The sequence below is a fragment of the Leptinotarsa decemlineata genome, unplaced genomic scaffold (genome assembly GCF_025532065.1).
Source record: "Leptinotarsa decemlineata unplaced genomic scaffold, Ldec_3_MD MMD2_tig00000654_RagTag_RagTag, whole genome shotgun sequence".
In the NCBI taxonomy this organism is placed as follows: domain Eukaryota; kingdom Metazoa; phylum Arthropoda; class Insecta; order Coleoptera; family Chrysomelidae; genus Leptinotarsa; species Leptinotarsa decemlineata.
This window is the reverse complement of record NW_027412553.1, coordinates 71,067-78,566: the sequence shown is the minus strand read 5'-3', so window position 1 is coordinate 78,566 and position 7,500 is coordinate 71,067. Positions and strand designations below refer to the sequence as shown.

General features: G+C 43.6%; 3 non-coding genes across 3 annotated transcripts in view; all 3 read right to left on the bottom strand.

Annotated features, from left to right (window-relative positions):
* The window catches only part of LOC141482053 (large subunit ribosomal RNA), a 4,028-nt gene extending 3,709 nt beyond the window's left edge, over positions 1-319 (bottom strand). The window contains exon 1 of the ribosomal RNA XR_012465303.1: positions 1-319. This exon is cut by the window's left edge and continues 3,709 nt beyond it. This is a non-coding gene — a ribosomal RNA (large subunit ribosomal RNA).
* Positions 320-920: 601 nt separating this feature from the next.
* LOC141482057 (5.8S ribosomal RNA) lies at positions 921-1,075 on the bottom strand. Its single transcript, XR_012465307.1, has one exon. It is a non-coding gene; the product is annotated as a 5.8S ribosomal RNA (ribosomal RNA).
* Positions 1,076-1,990: 915 nt separating this feature from the next.
* LOC141482050 (small subunit ribosomal RNA) lies at positions 1,991-3,911 on the bottom strand. Its single transcript, XR_012465300.1, has one exon. It is a non-coding gene; the product is annotated as a small subunit ribosomal RNA (ribosomal RNA).
* Between the last annotated feature and the right edge of the window lie 3,589 nt (positions 3,912-7,500).

Below are 7,500 nucleotides of genomic sequence, written 5' to 3'. Positions count from 1 at the left end.
AGTTTACCACCCACTTAGGGCTGCACTCTCAAGCAACCCGACTCTGAGGAGAGATCCTCCCGAAATTGACGGCGGTCGCTACGGGCCTGGCACCCTCTATGGGCTGTGGCCCCGTTCAAGAAGGACTTGGACGCGCCGTACGACTCCGGGATAAACGGATCCTCCCTAACACCACATTTCCCGGCGGTTAACCCGCGGGATTCGGTGCTGGGCTTATCCCTGTTCGCTCGCAGCTACTGAGGGAATCCTAGTTAGTTTCTTTTCCTCCGCTTAGTAATATGCTTAAATTCAGCGGGTAGTCTCACCTGCTCTGAGGTCGATAAAATAATTTTTCAGTTTATTCAACAGCAACGAGTCGACGTACGTAGTCTCGTCCGTCGTTATTTCGAGAGAGAACTACCGAAACGGACAAAAAAGTTCTCGACGTCCTGTAATAATGTGTGTGCGTGTGTACGTACGCTGCTCGACACGATCAGACGTCGTCTTCGATTCATCAAAGATTCTCGGACACGACGATCGTGCGTAACGAGAGCATACACACACACACACTACAAGCGTGAACCTGTATATTGCCGTGGCAGCCGCTTTCCCAACAACGGAGACTCGATACGATTTCGTTGTGTACAAACTACGTAACGTTTCTCTCATCTTGCGATGAGAAAAAACGATTCGTCGCTTTCGCACTTTAAGATGCCGCGTCTTTGTCGTCGTCGCGTCGTCGTCGTCGTCAACGTGTATTTATTTTTGTTACCAAGTGTCATCGCCGCGAAGGCGATAAAATACTTAGATAACGATTATAATAACGAGACGACTCGATAGACGACAAACAACAACAACAACAACACGTCAATCATCCAACACGCTCCGACGTTTTTACAAAATATCAATTTTGAAAAACCGAGCAGTCTTTGAAATTGATACGACCCTCAGCCAGGAGTGGTCCAGGAACAGTATCCGAGGACCGCAATGTGCGTTCGAAATGTCGATGTTCATGTGTCCTGCAGTTCACAAGTTGACGCGCAATTAGCTGCGTTCTTCATCGACCCACGAGCCAAGTGATTCACCGTTCAGGGTAATCTTTTATTTAGACGTACTCAAAAAAAATAATTTCAAGAGTTCGACGTCTCGATTCGGCAAGCGTTGAGATTATACCAATGCAACAACGTACATAAATATATATATACTTGTTAAAAAAAATAAAAAAAGAGAAGCGCTCGACGATTTCGTATTCGTACGGCACCACATATTCAGACGAGGCATCGTGTACCGAAATCGCGCACGACTCAATTTTTATATTCGTCGTGTAGAGGACGCGCGTAGTATTTCATTTACCATGCGTTCTAACTGACACGGCCGGGCGAATATCTTTCACAACCATCGGAAATCTCGTTGTGTAATCCGGTAACGTAAAAATTCGTACGAAACGAAACTTTCACGTTTCGACCGCGATTAAACATAATTTCCTACGGAGCGGTTTTTTAACAGTCACACACTCCTAGGTACCCGGCGAAGGCGGCGTCGTCGGCATCATCGTCATCGACGGCGAAATGTATCGTCGTATATCGCGCGTTCGCGTTCGACAAAAGAGCGTACGCTTCACAACACGATCGACGAACAACATTAGCGCCATAATCGACGACAACGACGCGGCAACACAACAATACGCACAACGTCATATATTATAATTTTCGGTAAAGAAAATTACACGCCTAATTGAAAAACCTCTAAGACGAATTTGTATAGTTCGAGAAGAGGACTACTACTAATCGAAAGGATGATGACGACAGACAACAACGTCGTCGTCGTCGTCAATTTCACCGTCATTCGAAAACGTAGTCCACCGTCGCTCATTTTCTTTTCTATCGAAACGAAAACATAAAGCGACAAATTAGTTCGAATATCGTAGAAGGAAAAAGGAGAGATTTAACTCTTTTCTCGCTTCGCGATATATATATTTGATCAGACATGTCGTATATAGACAATATCACTGTAATGATCCTTCCGCAGGTTCACCTACGGAAACCTTGTTACGACTTTTACTTCCTCTAAATGATCAAGTTTGGTCATCTTTCCGAAACATCGAAGACGCCGAAACGCCATCGCGCTCAGTCCGAAGACCTCACTAAATCATTCAATCGGTAGTAGCGACGGGCGGTGTGTACAAAGGGCAGGGACGTAATCAACGCGAGCTTATGACTCGCGCTTACTGGGAATTCCTCGTTCATGGGGAACAATTGCAAGCCCCAATCCCTAGCACGAAGGAGGTTCAACGGGTTACCCGGGCCGCTCGGCCAGGGAGGACACGCTGATTCCTTCAGTGTAGCGCGCGTGCGGCCCAGAACATCTAAGGGCATCACAGACCTGTTATTGCTCAATCTCGTGCGGCTAGACGCCGCCTGTCCCTCTAAGAAGAATTGTTTATACGCCGACAGTAAAAACCGCGCACGATAAAGGCCGAAGCCCCATCGGCGGGCCTTTAGGATGTCGGAAAACGCCTAGTTAGTAGGCCAGAGTCTCGTTCGTTATCGGAATTAACCAGACAAATCGCTCCACCAACTAAGAACGGCCATGCACCACCACCCACCGAATCAAGAAAGAGCTCTCAATCTGTCAATCCTTCCGGTGTCCGGGCCTGGTGAGGTTTCCCGTGTTGAGTCAAATTAAGCCGCAGGCTCCACTCCTGGTGGTGCCCTTCCGTCAATTCCTTTAAGTTTCAGCTTTGCAACCATACTTCCCCCGGAACCCAAAAGCTTTGGTTTCCCGGAAGCTGCCCGCCGAGTCATCGGAGGAACGTCGGCGGATCGCTAGCTGGCATCGTTTATGGTTAGAACTAGGGCGGTATCTGATCGCCTTCGAACCTCTAACTTTCGTTCTTGATCAATGAAAGCGTTTTTGGCAAATGCTTTCGCTTCTGTCCGTCTTGCGACGATCCAAGAATTTCACCTCTAACGTCGCAATACGAATGCCCCCATCCGTTCCTATTAATCATTACCTCGGGGTTCCGAAAACCAACAAAATAGAACCGAGGTCCTATTCCATTATTCCATGCACACAGTATTCAGGCGAAGTTTTAGCCTGCTTTAAGCACTCTAATTTGTTCAAAGTAAACGTGCCGGCCCACCTCGACACTCAATGAAGAGCACCGCGGCGGGATTGAGTTGGGCCGCCCTTGCGAGCTAAGCCCACCGGCAGGACGTCCCGCGGCACACCAGTTAACACCGCGGACGATGAACCGAAGGCGCGGGACACAGATTCGACTACGAGCTTTTTAACCGCAACAACTTTAATATACGCTATTGGAGCTGGAATTACCGCGGCTGCTGGCACCAGACTTGCCCTCCAATTGATCCTCGTTAAAGGGTTTAGAGTGTACTCATTCCGATTACGGGGCCTCGGATGAGTCCCGTATCGTTATTTTTTCGTCACTACCTCCCCGTGCCGGGAGTGGGTAATTTGCGCGCCTGCTGCCTTCCTTGGATGTGGTAGCCGTTTCTCAGGCTCCCTCTCCGGAATCGAACCCTGATTCCCCGTTACCCGTTACAACCATGGTAGGCGCAGAACCTACCATCGACAGTTGATAAGGCAGACATTTGAAAGATGCGTCGCCGGTGCGAGACCGTGCGATCAGCATAAAGTTATTCAGAGTCACCAAGGTGTACGATGACGAGCGAACCCGCCACCGATTGGTTTTGATCTAATAAAAGCGCTCCTTCCGTCTCCGGTCGGAACTCTGTTTGCATGTATTAGCTCTAGAATTACCACAGTTATCCAAGTAAATGTGGGTACGATCTAAGGAACCATAACTGATTTAATGAGCCTTTCGCGGTTTCACCTTAATTTGGCTTGTACTGAGACATGCATGGCTTAATCTTTGAGACAAGCATATGACTACTGGCAGGATCAACCAGGGAGCTGACGTTCTATCGTAGAACTAGTTCAGTCTCCATAATATTAAAATAATAATAAATACGGAAACAGATCTATATTCTCTTTTCGTGCGTGTTGTGTGTGCGTTATACGAAATATAAATTTTCGAAACGCCACGCTCAACGAAAAAGTTGTTATATATCTCTATGTGTCTCTGCATTATTTCATTCAAATAAAACCGGACCGACAACAAATCGAACTATAACATTGCTCAAGAAGAAATATTACAACACACGCTCGTCGTACTCGACCTGATGATAATGTTACACAAACCACCGGCGTACACGTACGTATGGTAATTTTTCGAAATAAAATATATAATAGACGATATATACGTCGACCGGCACAAAACTTCGAACATTCTCTCGACCCTTCGCTAGATTGAAGCGACTCGGTGTTCTCGAAAGATTCGTTCCGAAATTATATTTATTCTCGCTCGGACAGAGGAGAGCTGTCGCATATTTTGTGTAATAACAAAATTTTTGTTATTTTTTGGTTGATCGCATAGGGACCGCTTACGTAGAAACGCTCGCTAAATCCGCGATCTCGCAGTGTCTGACGGTTTCGGTTGGGTAGAAGCAGAAGATATACTACTACGAACTATCCACACCACCGTGGGCGAAGCCCGCACTCGACACGATATCGAATTAATGTTATTATTCAGCAGAAAAACGAATATCGTGTGATTTGGTTATCGGTGACCACGGTACCGACAGCGCTCGAGCAAGCGTCTGCCGATACTATAGAGGAAGCGTTTTCGATCCGTTTCGAAACGTACCTATCCCCCTATAGCGGCGTTTCGAGCACATCGCCCGTTTTCCGTTAACGCTGACGGGACCCTACGCGACTTTCGGTTTTTTCCACTTTTCGTATAGTCCTAGTCAATATAATTTATATCCGTCGATATGATATTGTATCAGACATGAATACGCATATCGATCGATATATTAAAATATTATAGGATAACGTTCTGACAACAGGACGTCTCGATTACAATGTTTATCGGAAAGTGTAGTGAAAATTTGTGTAAGGCCTATACCGCTTTCTCGCCATTACAACATATAGTTGAGACGGTGAGACGATACTTGAATTAATGGGAGCAAACAGAATTTCGGAAGCGTGATAAAAAATTTTCAAAGAGAAATTTTGGCGAAAATTTCACTATACTTTCCGATATTTTCACCACACTTTCCGTTATTTTCACCACACTTTCCGTTCATGATTATTTTCGCCAAAATTTCCGTCTGAAATTTTTTTCTTCACGCTTCCGAAATTCTGCTCGCTCCCAGAAGGCAGAGGTAAACTTTCATTACACTTTCCGTTATATTTATGTTTTCACTACACTTTCCGTTATCTTTTATATTTTCACTACACTTTCCGTTCGGGTTATTTCGCCAAAATTTCCATTTCAAATTTTTATTTCACGCTTCCGATATTCTGCTTGTTCGCGGAAGGCAGAGGTAAACTTTCATTACACTTTCCGTTATATTTATGTTTTCACTACACTTTCCGATACTTTTATATTTTCACCACACTTTCCGTTCACGATTATTTTCGCCAAAGTTTCCATCTGAAATTTTTTCTTCACGCTTCCGAAATTCTGCTCGCACCCAGAAGGCAGAGGTAAACTTTCATTACACTTTCCGTTATATTTATGTTTTCACTACACTTTCCGATACTTTTATATTTTCACCACACTTTCCGATACTTTTATATTTTCACCACACTTTCCGTTCATGATTTATTTTCGCCAAAATTTCCATCTGAAATGTTTTCTTCACGCTTCCGAAATTCTGCTGCTCCCAGAAGGCAGAGGTAAACTTTCATTACACTTTCCGTTATATTTATGTTTTCACTACACTTTCCGATACTTTTATATTTTCACCACACTTTCCGTTCACGATTATTTTCGCCAAAGTTTCCATCTGAAATATTTTCTTCACGCTTCCGAAATTCTGCTCGCTCCCAGAAGGCAGAGGTAAACTTTCATTACACTTTCCGTTATATTTATGTTTCACTACACTTTCCGATACTTTTATATTTTCACCACACTTTCCGTTCACGATTATTTTCGCCAAAGTTTCCATCTGAAATATTTTCTTCACGCTTCCGAAATTCTGCTCGCTCCCAGAAGGCAGAGGTAAACTTTCATTACACTTTCCGTTATATTTATGTTTTCACTACACTTTCCGTTATCTTTTATATTTTCACTACACTTTCCGTTCGGGTTATTTCGCCCAAAATTTCCAATTCAAATTTTTATTTCACGCTTCCGATATTCTGCTTGCTCGCGGAAGGCAGAAGTAAACGTTTCACTACACTTTCCGGTATATTTATGTTTTCACTACACTTTCCGCTACTTTTAAATTTTCACTACACTTTCCGTTTTCTTTTATATTTTCACTACACTTTCCGTTCGGGTTATTTCGCCAAAATTTCCATTTCAAATTTTTATTTCACGCTTCCGATATTCTGCTTGTTCGCGGAAGGCAGAGGTAAACGTTCACTACACTTTCCGTTATCTTTTATATTTTCACTACACTTTCCGTTATCTTTTATATTTTCACTACACTTTCCGTTCGGGTTATTTCGCCAAAATTTCCAATTCAAATTTTTATTTCACGCTTCCGATATTCTGCTTGCTACCGGAGCAGAGGTCGATTAAGTTTGACGATAGTCGTGTCACTAAGTGTTCTGGCGATGTTCTAAATTTACTGTAGTCTCTGGAGATACCCTACATTTTGTTTTATAAAAGAGAAGACATTAGTAGATCAAGATGTTCACATGATGTGGTGCTTGCTGCTGCTGCAGGTTTTTCCGGTTTTCCTGCAGCTGAAAAAGCAAATGCGCCACTGGAATCATCAATGAAGTCGCCCCTCCGGAGCGTCAATTAAATTTTGTTGTTTCATAATTTCATGATTTGTATTACTTTCTTGACCTGAGACTTACTTCAAAAATATAAAAAATACACACGAATTCATTTCATAAGCTTTTGTGGTTCTGAAAAGAACCTTTTTTTTATGGAAACGGTAAGGACAATACAGGGGGAGGCATTAAATTCAACCGCCAAATCCGTACAAGGTTCGACCTTGCCTTTTCAGGGCGTATACAACATCCATGGCTGTGACGGTTTTGCGTTTCGCATGTTCGGTATATGTTACGGCATCTCTGATAACATTTTCGAGAAATACTTTGAGTACTCCACGAGTTTCTTCGTATATCAAACCCGAAATACGTTTAACACCACCTCGACGGGCTAATCTTCTAATGGCAGGTTTCGTTATTCCTTGGATATTATCACGCAATACTTTACGATGACGTTTCGCTCCTCCTTTTCCTAAACCTTTACCTCCCTTGCCACGACCAGTCATTTCGAATGTTAAGAATAAATTATATACTGCACGATACGAATGAAATACTGTTAGTGACTAACGACAGACTTCGACTAAAGTTCTACACCGAACTCGGTCGGGTTTTGTTAAATTTCATGACTCCGCCCACAACTAAATCGCCAATGGCGTCTCGTCTAGATGGTATATAATAGTTGGCGTGTATAAGCCGACTCAGTTCATA